Raw genomic sequence first — 13,856 nt, 5'->3', positions numbered from 1 at the left:
GATGCTCTTCCCCATAGAGCCACCCTACTCTTTCCCCTTTTAGCCCGTATGTCATAAACTCTCTTCCACTAGCCCTTAGGCAATGGCTACGCAGTAGACAAAACGGCCCGCCCATGCCATGCCTTTCCATCCCCATCCCCCATGCCATCACCATCCACTCAAACGGTCCCATCAAACTGTACCGATCTGCACAACTTGTACCTTCACTCAGGAAAGGAAATGTTTCGTGTTTGCTCGACTGTTGTGCTGACTACCCTGTGTCGTGAAAAGGAAGGAGTGATTTTTTAGTGTTTTATTTTATTTGTTCATTTTTATATGAATTTTTTTATATGTTTATATTATCATTTTATTTGTTTTTTATATGAATTTTTAAATATGTCTATATAATGTATTGTTTAATATTTTTTTAATAAATAGTATATAAAAATTCTATATGTTATTTTTTTATTGCTTTATAAATATGTATAATTTTTTTATTTAATTATATATAATTATTTATTGTTATAATATTATTTATTTAATATATTTATTAAATTATAATGTTTAAATTTTAAGAAAATTTATAAAATAAATAATTTTAAAATTTACTTAAACTTAAAATATAACTACGAAAATTTACTTCAAATTATAATGCTTAAATTTTAAGTAAATCTATAAAATTATAATATTTAAATTTTAAGTATCACTATAAAACTAATTTTAAGTAAATTTTTATAGTAATTTTTTTTCATAATTGTTTATTTTTATAACATATTTGAAATTTAATAAACAATTATAGAAAAAAAAATATTATTATATACAATAGATAAAGTCAACTGTGGTTATATTTTAATTAGAGTTTCAACTAGGGTTATATTTTAATTAAAGTAAGAGTTAAATTAGGGTTTAATTATGATTCAAGTTAGGATTGCCATTTGATAAATCTTAGGTTAGGGTCAATTTTAGGGTTCAAATAGAATTAGAGCTACCATAAAAATTATAATGTTTAAGTTTTAAGTAAATTCATAAAAATATAACTCTAACTTTAATCTTAAATGTTTATGGTAACTAATCCTATTTGAACCATAAAATTGACGTAACCCTAAGATTTATCAAATAACTATAATCCTAACTTCAATCATAAGTAAACCCTAATTGAACTCTAATTTTAATTAAAATTTAACCCTACTTGAACTCCAACTTTAATTAAAATATAACCCTAGTAGACTTTATCTATTGTATAAAGTAATATTTTTTTCCATGATAGTTTACTTAAACTTAATTTTATAGATTTACTTAAAATTTAAGCATTATAATTTTAAGTAAATTTTTGTAGTAATATTATAAGTTTAAGTAAATTTTAAAATTATTTCTTTAATAAGTTTCCTTAAAATTTAAACATTATAATTTAGTAAATCTATTAAATAAATAGTATTATAACAATAAAAAATTATATATAATTAAATAATTTTTTTTTGCATATTTATATAGCAATAAGAAGATAACATATGAAATTAATTCTATATCATATTTATCAAAAAATATTAAATAATACATTATATACACATTTAAAAATTCATATAAAAAAACAAATAAAATAATAATATAAACATATAAAAAATGAACAAATAAAAAAAATATCAAAAACAAAACCTCCTTCCTTTTCAAGGCTTGGAGTAGCCTGCACAACAATTGAGGCACCACGAGGCATCTCTGTTCCCGAGTAAAAAAAAATTAAAAACATTTTGATATGACCGTTTGAGTGGACGATGATGGCATGGGGGGATGGAGATGGAAAGACATGGCATGGGCGGGTCGTTTTGTCCGCTGCGTAGCCATTGCCTAGCCCTTACACCTTTCCACAAGTGTTTCCACTTGTCACCTCTTGACTTCCCAAGATTTCTCACACATGTATAGTACATTTACCCTTGCACCCACTTCTCTTGTGACACTTGTCACAAGGCTAAGCCTTCAAACCTTGGACCACATTCCCTTTCAATCTCAATCCTTGATCAATCTTCGATCTTGACCATCGATTTCCAAGCCTCCAACTCTATAAATTGAAGCACTTATCTCATATCAAGGAGGGACTTTTTATCTAAGGCGGGACTTTTTATCATAGCCTTAGAATGCCTTTTTGATTCTAGATCCACTTATGATTGCATTATCATAATCCCTCATCATATCCAAATCATAATCTACATCCACACTTAGTTTGTTATGCAAGTGAGAGCATTCCACACTTACCTCCACTCAAATCTCTCACTCTTCATTTGTCAACTTCAGTGCATTCGAGGTTCTTGGAGATGATGAGGACACAAAAGACCGAAGTGGCGTAGGGAGAATCATGAGTGAAATCTTTCTTTATGTTCATGCTTCTCATTTATGCTTTTTCAATATTGCATCTAAAATGATTTTATTTGTAATGATTTCTAATCTTAGTAATATTGACCAACCATTTTGATGTGATACATTTAGTGAACCCAACATGAAAGGTATTGATCATTATCTTACTATACGTTAAGTTATTCACAAACTTCTATTTCAGTTTGCCTTACCAAGAAAGAACTCGGGATCTTGCGTAGGCATTTTTATCTTAATCATAATGTTTATTAATATTAAGTTGCAAGTTTTGTTTAGAGAATATTACAGAAACTAACATTTAGCGGCTAGTTTCTAGAGTCTTTTGTTCGCTTGCTGCAAGAGTCTATTACAGCACAGGCAGGGCATATTCGTGCTAGAAACAGTGGTTACATTGCGCTTTACATCTAACCGATTTGCATTGTTTAGAAGTTTAACGCTATTTTAACAAGAGCTATTCTGTGTATACACTGTCATCATTACCATTGAATGTTTAATGTTTGCTCTTGATTTCGAGAATCTCATTGTTGTTATATTTTCATTACGACTGATTAGATGTATGACGGGTAATACCAGATGGAGGATTTGCTACACAATTTAATAAAGAAGATGCACATTTTCATGTTTCGCTTATCATGTTGCGGAGATCATTTTAAGAGAAAGATATAGATATCCATTGCTACACAATATCTCTGCTAAATTATTCATTCCATTCTATCTTTGCTTCTGCGTTTCTGCAGATTTTGCCAATCATTTATTTCATGCTAAATCATCTCTTTGAGGTATTCCGTCTACCAGAGCACTTGCAACTAAGAAATTGTGCTTTTCCAATGGCAATGTCATTTGCTTGAAAGCATCTCTAAAACCATTTGATCCAATCATGTGCAATGACTGCATTCTTTGAGCATTCAGTCACAAACTTCCCATATCTACTCTACTTTACGCCCGTAATTTACATTTGCTTGAAAGTCTTTAGAATTTGTTCAACAGATCTACGTTGTACGTATTCTGCAAACCATGTAATACATGAACCAACATCTTTGTGAGAGATTCTGTCAAACAACGACATTGAAAAAGGAATGTAGAAGGGAGCTTTGGGTTCACTGAGAACCTTGATGGCATTATGTATGGGATAGTCTCAATGCCCAGTTTAAACCAGTACGCCTCTCCTGCAATCGTAGCATTTCCATAAGACGACATCTCTTTGACGCATCTGGTACACAGTTCACGTGCCTTGTTTCCGTTTCCATATTTTGTATATGCTTCACAGTTCACATGCAGGAAGGGTGTTGACAAAGATCGTGAACTTTGATCTTTACACCCAAAAATTGCATTTGCTTTAAATTTTCTCAAAGCTCTAACGCCTTCTCTCTGTTGTCAAGTATTTCATTAAATGACATCTTTTTGAGGAATTTTGTCCACTGGCACTCATGCCATCTCTGCACACTGTATTCTATGTCCACTGGCAATTATGCTTTCCATTATGTTTCTCTGGATCTTTTCACAGGTAGGGAGGCGACTGTCAAAAAGTTGTGTAATTGACACCTACAAGTTACATTTACTTGAAAGTTTCTAAAGCATTCAACAAATCATTTTGCGCATAGCCTGCTATCATCATATGTCATGATATATCATCTCTTTGAGGACCTTTGTCAAACATTTCCACGCCTTAGCCCTCATTTCACATGCTTTCCTTTTCTTTAAACTCTAATTGTTGTCCATTATCTGCGCCAAAACCTCAAGTCCTCAATACGCACGGGCAAGAAGTAGTTTTAAGCTGTTTAAACGAATGCATTTCGTTCATATCTTACAATCTCTACTTGCTACGATATGACACTTTTTTTGAGGAATTCTGTCAAACAGTCCTTGCATTGTTTCTGCTTCCGTGTTTTGTAGACACTAACAGAGAGTTAGCTTTACCCCTGCCTGTTGCATTTGCTTAAAAAGCTTCTAAATCATTTTTTTTAAGTTAACTTTACATTTGTCAGTAAAGGTTGTCGAATTTAGCTTTACACAGGCATGACAAAAAATCCGCATTAGCTTAAGCTTTAAGCGCTGTCCGTTACTGCTTCGCAGCTCCAAACTCCACATGCTGCAAACTGGCAACAAAACGTGGATTAATTTTTTCACTTAAATGTTTTAAAGCCTTTTCAACAAATCCATTTTGGCGCATAACCTGTAATCATTGTGTGCATGTCTACCAGCGCACTTGCTCCAATTCACGCCGGCAGGAGGATGCTAGCAACGAGTGTTGCTTACAAATTTCTAACGCTTTTCCAATGCATATCGTATAATCATTTCATTTGATGAGCTGACGCCTCTTTAAGGCATTCTGCCACAAACAAACTCTTCTTGCCTTTATGTTTTGATGGATCTTTTTGCAGGTTGGATGTACGCTAGAAAAAACCGTGGATAATAGCCTTACACGTGAAAATCGCATTTACTTGAAAGTTTCTAAAGCCTTGACACCGCTCCCTTCACGCGCAGACAAGGACGACACTCGCGAAGGTTGCAGAATTTTACTTTGCACCCGCGAACACTCCAATCACAGCATAAGCATACACAAGGGGACTGCTGAGGAAGTCGGCTTTAGATCAGCCACGTGCATTTGCTCTCACATCTTTCCAAAGTTTTTTCTTTTCAACAATTCCATTTAATGAATATTGTGCAAGCATTACATTTCACGAGGTCAACATCTTTCTGAGGCGTTCTGTCATACCCTTTTCCACGCTCCCAATACGGCCTAGCATTACATAGGCGAGGAGGACACAGATCTTACAGAATGCATTTCCTGTTCAGTCGACATCTCTATGCACCATTCTGACACGGACTTTGTATCTGCTAATCGCTTTTTTCTTAAAAGTTTTTATTTTCACCAAATATCGCAATCACTGTATTATATGAGCACACATCTCTTTGAGGCATTCTGTTAGAAATTTTTTGTGCGGGTCATGGGATAATTTTAGAACTATGCAGGAACCCGAGGAAGCATTTTGCTTTCTCTTTTGAGCTTGCAACCATGCTTCTTCGATGAGAAGTCTCTTGTCTTGGTTTTGTTATTCAATGCAGGTTGAATTGCTTGAACGTTGGAGAAAAGGTTCAAAAGTTCGATATTTAGAACACTCAAGCATACATGAATTCAATTTTTGGAACATCATCTCATGTGGGGTCAAAAATACAACCTGCAAAGAATGATGCATGAGGGCTTTAAAGTATTGCAACATTTGTCTCTTCGGGTCATTTCATTAAGTCATTTATTTTTATTTTGGCTAACAAAATTGTTTAACAAAGTGCATTTGTAGGATCTCAAAGAGAAGCTTTTACGAAATTGTTCTTGTAGGATAACACACATTTTGCAATAATAGGCTTAAAAAGAACTCTTATTTGTATTTAGCAAAATCTTGCACATTCACACTTTGCTATCTTGGTCTAAAAAAAGAACATTTCATTTTGCTATTTTGCCTAAAAATAACACCATGGTTGTTGAGGCAACATCTCCAAGTAGCAAATTAGACCATATTGCAATGATGGAATAAAAAGAACAAGTGTCTTTTGTGTTTGGAAAACTTGAGCAAATTTGTAGAGTAGTCCCAATTCTAACACTCACTATCCTTTCCCTTGGCTCTCGTGGTTCTAGGTGCAAGAGAAAAGTGTTAGTAACACTCAAAAAAAATATTTTTTAAGGTAGGTCTGCCAAGGGACACATCACCCTTGGGACGATCTTGAGCAGTAAATCCTTCGAGCCACTATAGAAAATATGTTCCTACAGTGTAACTTGCCGAAAGGGCATATAGGTGCCACTATGAGTTACTAGGCTCTTAAGTGAGTCACTTCATAATGAACTTACATCTAAAGACATTAAACATTACTAGACACCTCTTATTTTAGAAGCCCACTAGTTCTATTGATTGAGGATATTTGTGAAAAGTTCAGTGCAAGAGCATAGAAGGTTTTGCTCCCAAAATACTCACCATACATATTTCTTTGAGTGGAAACATAACTTTTTGAAAAACTACTTTTAGCTTGATGAAAGTGAAGGCTCCCCCATCATAGCGACCACCTATCTGTTACGCCTCCGCAAGACTTAGTATATCACATCCTTACCTACCACAGCGGGATACATAAGGTATGTAGTACCAAAGTCGAAGAAATATCAAGATGTGGGTTGAAACAATTGCAATTGGCCATTTACTTAGGGATAAAAAGTGTTTTAGTTGTCTTCGTCTTGTTTCATGCCAGTGGAAATTTGGACCAACTTTAGGCCTATGGACATACACGCATTATTAGGGTCAATAAGTTCATGAATGGGTTGATTTAGACCCACACCTTTTTTGCCATTTTTGAAAAGGCAAAAATGTGTGCTTGTGTGCTTGACATGTTTTCTTGTCAAATGAATCAAACATTTGAAACAAGTTACACCCCAACAACAATCTAAACAAATAGAACAAACATTCTTGAAAAAGCCATCAATGCTTCATGTTTGCAAATCTCTCCAATATGCCAAGAAGTCAATTTATCGAAAAACCAAAAAGAAGAAAAGTGAAAGAAAACCCAAAAGAAAAGAAGCTTCTTGTACAAAAACCATAAGCTTTTGTTAAAACATGTATCACGATTTTGCTCATGGTTTCACTTACGATTTTGAACTAGAACCCCTCACATCACAAGCTTTCTTTCAAAGAAGGGCTCTATCATATCGTCACAACCACGGTCAACACATTCATCCATCATACATTCCACAACCCGCAATCACCTATTAGACATCATCTTCCATCTTCTCAAATCATTTTTCAAAATAAAAAATCAAATCATAATCTTCTTCCACATTTCCTTAAACGATTTGCTCAAATCATTCCAAAACATGATAATCATTTCTTCCATCTTTCTCAATCCAAAAATCAAAACATCATAAGCCTATTCTAAAGTCATGTCTTCCATCCTTCTCACTTCAAAATCATTTCCAAAATAAATCGTCAAATTCATAGTCCCTTAGTAGAAATTCCAAGGTTCACATTCATTCCAAAGTTCACAATCCAAACATCAAAATTTCATTCAACTCTTAACACAAAAGGGTCTTGTCCTTAGTTCTTTCAAGATATTGCTTATCATACCAACGAAATTACTCTTTAGTGTGTCTCTACATCTAGAATCAATCATCCTAAGGGACATTACTAAGCATCATAGATGGGTTAAAACTAGTTCATGAGTGCATCCTCTCATTACTAGGTAGCTTGGGATTGTAACAACACAAACCTTGCTACACCTCATCTCACAATTGTTGAAACACCAAACAAGCAATTTTAAAGAGGTCATTTAGCCACAAAATACTTCAAACTCATCATCATCATAAAATCTTGGAACTATAAGAAGGGATCACCCATCCACTTTTTCATTCATCTCATTCTCAAAACACACTTTAACATGGTTGAGACTAGAGCTCGGTATCAAAGATGCAAACAAAGTGAAATGCACCTAGAATCGAAAGAGGATGAAGAACTCAATAACCCCTTTCATCATTATAAATTTTTAAGGGGAGAAGGGCCAGATTCTCCCACACAAGAGGAAAATTAGCGAGAAACACATAACCCGCGATTTAACAAACTCTTTGATGAGATTCTCAGAGGGAATGTTGATGCTCATTTCCTAAGACTTGCTCGAGAGGGTGCAAAAATCTCTTTAAACTTTGAATTATCACAAATATGAGAAACACCAAAGCAAGCCCAAAACAGTCACCACAACGAGAGAAGACAACAAAATACCCACAATTACGATGACACTTATCACCAAGGGAACCATCCATCTCCTCCCATAGAAATGGATATGTTGAGGCAACAAGTATAAGAAATCGCTCAACAAGTAAACTTAGGTAGCCAACACAAGAGATATACTCTCGAAGATATATGTCCTTGTCCATTTGATAGGAACATGGGCATGCCTCCTTTTCCACAAAATTTTGAGACTCCCAAGTTTGACAAGTACAAAGGAAAGGGAGATCCTAGGGACCATGTGAGAGAATTCTACTCGACATGCTTAGAAGTGGCATATGATGAGACTTATTTAATGTGCCTCTTTCCTCAAAGTTTAGGAGGCTCGGCCATGCAATGGTTTTCACGTTTTCTAGGAGGGATTAGGACATTTGAGGACTTGGTGCAAAAGTTCGTTACTCACCATGCACACAAAATAGAACATGATGTCTCCATGGCTGATTTATGCAACGCAAAACAAAAGAATGAAGATTTATTCTCAACATTATTACAAAGATGGAGACACTTGTCTAGCAGACGTCCCTTTCACATTCCTAAGGAACAATTGGTTGAAATCTTCATTTCAAACTTAAATGAAGAGATGGAATTTTACTCAGAAGTCAAATGTTCAAACTCTTTCAAGGACATGATAGCCCAAGGACTTAAAATCGAGAAAGCCATTATCAAAAAGGGACTTGTCAAAAGCTACAAAGACAACAAGGATGGTCCATGACCAACCTACAATAGTGACAAATCCAATTTTTGGGCCAAAAAAAAAAAGCATTGTTAATGATGGTATTGTAGACACACAAACTGTCAAAATTGCTCAACCCATAGTCAAAATTACAGGGCAAGCAGATAATCGTAACAACCATAATATCAATCAAGGTCATCCCCCAACCAATCAAGAAAATCAATCTCCCAACACACAGCAAGAGGCACCTAAAAATAGGTACTCTACCTACAAACCAAATCGAACATATACACCCTTGGGAGAATCTCTTGAAAAGATATTATGATAACTTATATCTTCTTATCTCATCACATTGCCTAAAACATCAAACTACGAACCACAAGTTAAACCTCCATGGTGGAGAATGAATATTGTGAATTCCACAAAGGAAAATGATACAAAATGAACAACTGCCATCGGTTAAAGGACATCATTTAGGACTTCGTTGATCGAGGTGACATAGAAGTGGATGGCCACAATGCGAACACTTCCAATACAGATCATATTGTGTTCAAGAATCCACTCACATCATATGAGAAAGGAGGTCTCTCCCATCAAGGGAAGAACCAAGATAACACGGCGAACTATACACGTGCACCATATACCTATACCATCAATAACCTTTATGATGCTAATGAACAAGTTGCAACCATTACAATCAAAGGCAAAGATCCCACATGCAACGTTGTTACCCGTTGTAGCAAGATTACTATAGAAGGAGCACCATCAAGAGCGACATACATGCCCAAACAATATAACCTTTTGGACCATTTGGATAAGACGCCTGCACTCATTTTCATATTAGAGCTTTTGCGCCTATCACCCTCACACAAAACTATCTTGGATCAAGATCTCCAAGAAGCGTCAGTTCCATCCAACCTAAACATAGATTAATTTCAAGCCATGGTTGGAAGTCTCAAATCATCACCGTGTCTCACTTTCACTGAGAATGATGATGCATCCATTCAACAACCTCATAACGCCCCTCTTCGCATTGAGGGATTCATACATAAACACAGAATCAAGTGAGTCTTGATTGACAATGGAGTGGGCCTTAACATTTGCACATTGTAATTAATCACAACATTGGGATATGCAGAAGAAGAAGTTGATGCCAAGAAGAGGAACACCATCAAGGCCTATGATGATGCAGAACGCTCCTCTAAAGGGTATGTTACTCTATCAGTAAGAGTAGGAACCATGGTGAAGAATGTGGTTTGTCAAGTCCTAGACCTCCCTCTTCCATATAATCTCCTATTGGGCAAACCATGGATTCATGCCATGTAAGTGGTACCCTCCACCTACCCTCAGTGCATCAAGTTTCCACATAACGGAGTAGAGATTACCATCCTTGGTGATGCTAACCCATGTGCCTTTTGCAACATTATCAGACATCAACTTGATATTGTTGTGCCCAGAAATAGAGAAGCCACTACCTCATCATCATACGTCTACCCAACTTCTCCCACTAGTACATTGTTTCTTACACCTAAACAAGAGAAGTTGAAGATGAAGGCCCGAGAGAATATAACATTAGCCAACTTTTCTTTGTTGGCAAATTACCTCTCTCACCTAGGACTCATAGCAAACCACAAAGTTCATTTAAGCCACCTATTGCAGCAAGAACTTGTACACTAACTCAGTTCACCCCCAACAGGACCCAAGCAGAGGAAGAAAATGTGGACAGAGATTTGGCCCAATGGATCTATAAAGACCCTATAAACAAAGGTAAACAAAAGGTAAAGCTTCCCACTGAAAAATATGGCAAAGGCTTCATCATAATTGAAAAGATGGGCTATGATGGCCATAGTGCTTTCGAATGCGATAAATAGGGACTACAAGAGCCATTACAACCCTTGTTAAAACCAAGAGATACAACAGGACTCGACTTTAATCCTAGTCCAGGGGGCTCTTCTAAGCTCAAGCTTATGAGCAAACAAAAGCAGTCCACTTATAAGCCCATTACTCCAAGGCTGAAGTCAGTGACTATTTTCGGCAAAAAAGCAGCATTAGTGACCCCAGTAGAAATGATACCTATACCAACTATCAATAAACCCTTATCACCAGATGACATCCCCATCATATACAGTAATATAGTACTAGAAAGTGATTATGAGACGGATTCACATGAATACGAATGGGATTCTTCATTTTCACAATCATCTAATGGGAACACTTTTGAGGTTAAGAAAGCTGAAGGAGATGCATTTATTAAAACCTTTTAGGATGCTTCAAAAAGAAGTGTATCACCTCCCGAGCTCAATTACAAACAAGATAGTACTGACGATGACCTAGATACCTCCATTTTAACCATACTAAACGCATCATATGAACTTGACCTAATCGATGAGACCATGCCAATCATCCACTCTGAACTCATTGACTGGAACCAACAAGATCCCCTGTGCCTTGACACTTTTCAAAACGATGAGGTATAACTGACTTTCTCAAATTACAAGATAACATACCAAGCGGGGATCACAAGGTTGGATTTTGTATTGAACTCAACAACACAACTTACTTTAGAGTGAATGCCAACACTTTCAGCTACAAAAATATAACAATAAAAGATGGATCTTCTAGTGAAAACCGCACTGTGGCACTTCTAGATCCCAAAAAAGTAAAAACAAAGAGCACATCCAAAGGGGAAAACCTCTCTGAAGCACCTAAGGATGAAAGGTTTGACATTCTCTCCTTAAGCACAAATCAGGAATGATCATCTATTCTGGTGGAGGAAACAAAGGAAATAAACCTAGGAACATCATAAATTCCCCACATCATACACTTAGCTTCTTCATTGACTCCAGAAGAAGATCCTAATTTTGTGGATTCTTCAAAAAGAGACAAATCAATTTTGCATGGTCCTATGCCGACATGCCCGGACTAGATCCAAATCTAGTAATGCATCACTTGACATTCGCAGAAGGAGTCAAACTAATAAAACAAAAGCTAAGGAAGATGCATCCTCAGATCGCACTCTTAGTAAAAATTGAACTCAAGAAGTTGTTAGACACTGGTTTCATCGGACCTATTGACTATGCAGAATGGATATCCAACATCGTACTAGTAGGAAAACTGATTGGGGGCATCCGTATCTATACATATTTCAGAGATCTAAACAAAGAATGTCCTAAGGATGACTTCCCTCTACCCAACATTGATATGATCATGGACCTCACAGTAGAACATGCAATGCTATCACTCATGGATGACTTTTTAGGATACAACTAGATCAAGATCACCCCAGAGGATCAACACAAAACAACTTTTACATGCCCATGGGGTACATACTATTGGAATGTGATGCCATTTAGTCTCAAAAATGTAGGAGCCACCTATCAAAGGAAAATGACTACCATCTTCCAAGACATGATGCATACACTCATGGAGGACTATGTGGATCATTTACTAACTAAATCATTCACCAGGGAAGTACATCTAGAAGTCTTGGAGATATTCACCAGATTGGAACAATATAACGTTCGCCTAAATCCAAAGAAATCTATCTTTGGAGTGACCTCCGTGAAGCTCTTAGGATACATTGTCTCAAATAAAGGAAATGAGGTTTATCCTACCAAGGTAAAAGCAATCATGGAAATGTGACCTCCCAAGAACATCAGTCAGTTAAGGACATGACAAGGAAGGTTATAGTCAATGTGTCGCTTCATTGCACAATTGGCCGACAAATGTCATCCCTTCACACATCTACTACATAAGAATGCCCATTTCAAATGGGAAGAGAATTATCAACGGGCATTCTAGCAGTTAAAAGACTACCTAATGACACCACCAACTCCAAACAGGCCATTATTGTTATATATATCAGCTACAGCTATGGCCTTAGGAGTCTTACTCGCACAACACACTACAGAAGGAAAAGAATGTGCAATGTACTACATCTCCAGGACACTAGTAGGGTATGAACTCAATTATACCTCTATTGAATGAGCCTTCCTAGCAGTTATTTTAGCAACAACCAAACTACAACATTACATGCTGACACACAAGATACAACTCATTGCCAAGATAGATCTACTCAAGTACCTACTTAGTACAACAACACTAACATGCTCTTAGCAAAGTGGGTTATGCTTGTTGGCGAATTTGATATAGAGTTTGTGAACTGAAAGGCAATCAAAGGATAGGTCATTGCAAATAAATTGGTTGAAGCGACACTCATAGGAGACCATCCTCTCATTTAAAATTTTCCAGATGAAGAGATCTTCACCATCATGCTAGTACAACAATGGAAGCTATATTTTGATGGGTCCTACATGCAACATGGTTTAGGAGCAGACATTCTCTTCATCACCCCACAAGGTGACAACATAGCAAAGTCATATAGGCTAACATTTCCTTGCACAAATAATATAGTAGAGTATGAAGCCTTGATCATAGGACTAAGAATGGGACCGTACAATGGAACTTAAAGGAGCTAAAGGTCTATGGTGATTCATAATTGGTAATTTGATATGTCAATTATGAATACCAAAATAAGGATGATAAGCTCATGCCTTACAACAAAAATGGTGGATAGCTTCGAAGAATTATTCACAGCTATCACTTTTGAGCAGATTCCTCGAGATCAGAACCAAGCTACAGATGCAATGGCTACTTTAGCCTATCTCCTCGATCTTCCCCAATTTTCAACACACTACGAGTTCTTAGTTGAACAACTTTGGATCATCGCTTATGATATCTTGGAATCTGAGATGGTATGTCAACTCATCGGTCCCAATTCTCCATGGTATGGTGAGTTTTATGCTTACCTACGCGATCAAGTCCTTCCACCAAACCAATCAAACAATCAACAAAAAACCTTCATAAGCCAATCTGTTTGATACACTATCATTATTGAAACCTTATACCAATGAGGTCTCAATGGTACTCTCCTCCAATGTTTAGAGCAAGGCAAAGTGACCACAAATTTAGAAGAAGTACATGAAGGTATCTGTGGGGCCTACTCAAGCGGCCCTTCATTGGCTAAAAAGTTCATGTGGGCAGGATACTATTGGCCCTCCATGGAAAAAGACTCCTACTAC

Source organism: Cryptomeria japonica, chromosome 1 (assembly GCF_030272615.1).
Source record: "Cryptomeria japonica chromosome 1, Sugi_1.0, whole genome shotgun sequence".
Taxonomy (NCBI): domain Eukaryota; kingdom Viridiplantae; phylum Streptophyta; class Pinopsida; order Cupressales; family Cupressaceae; genus Cryptomeria; species Cryptomeria japonica.
The sequence above is the reverse complement of the archived record's forward strand: the minus strand, read 5'-3'. Positions refer to the sequence as shown.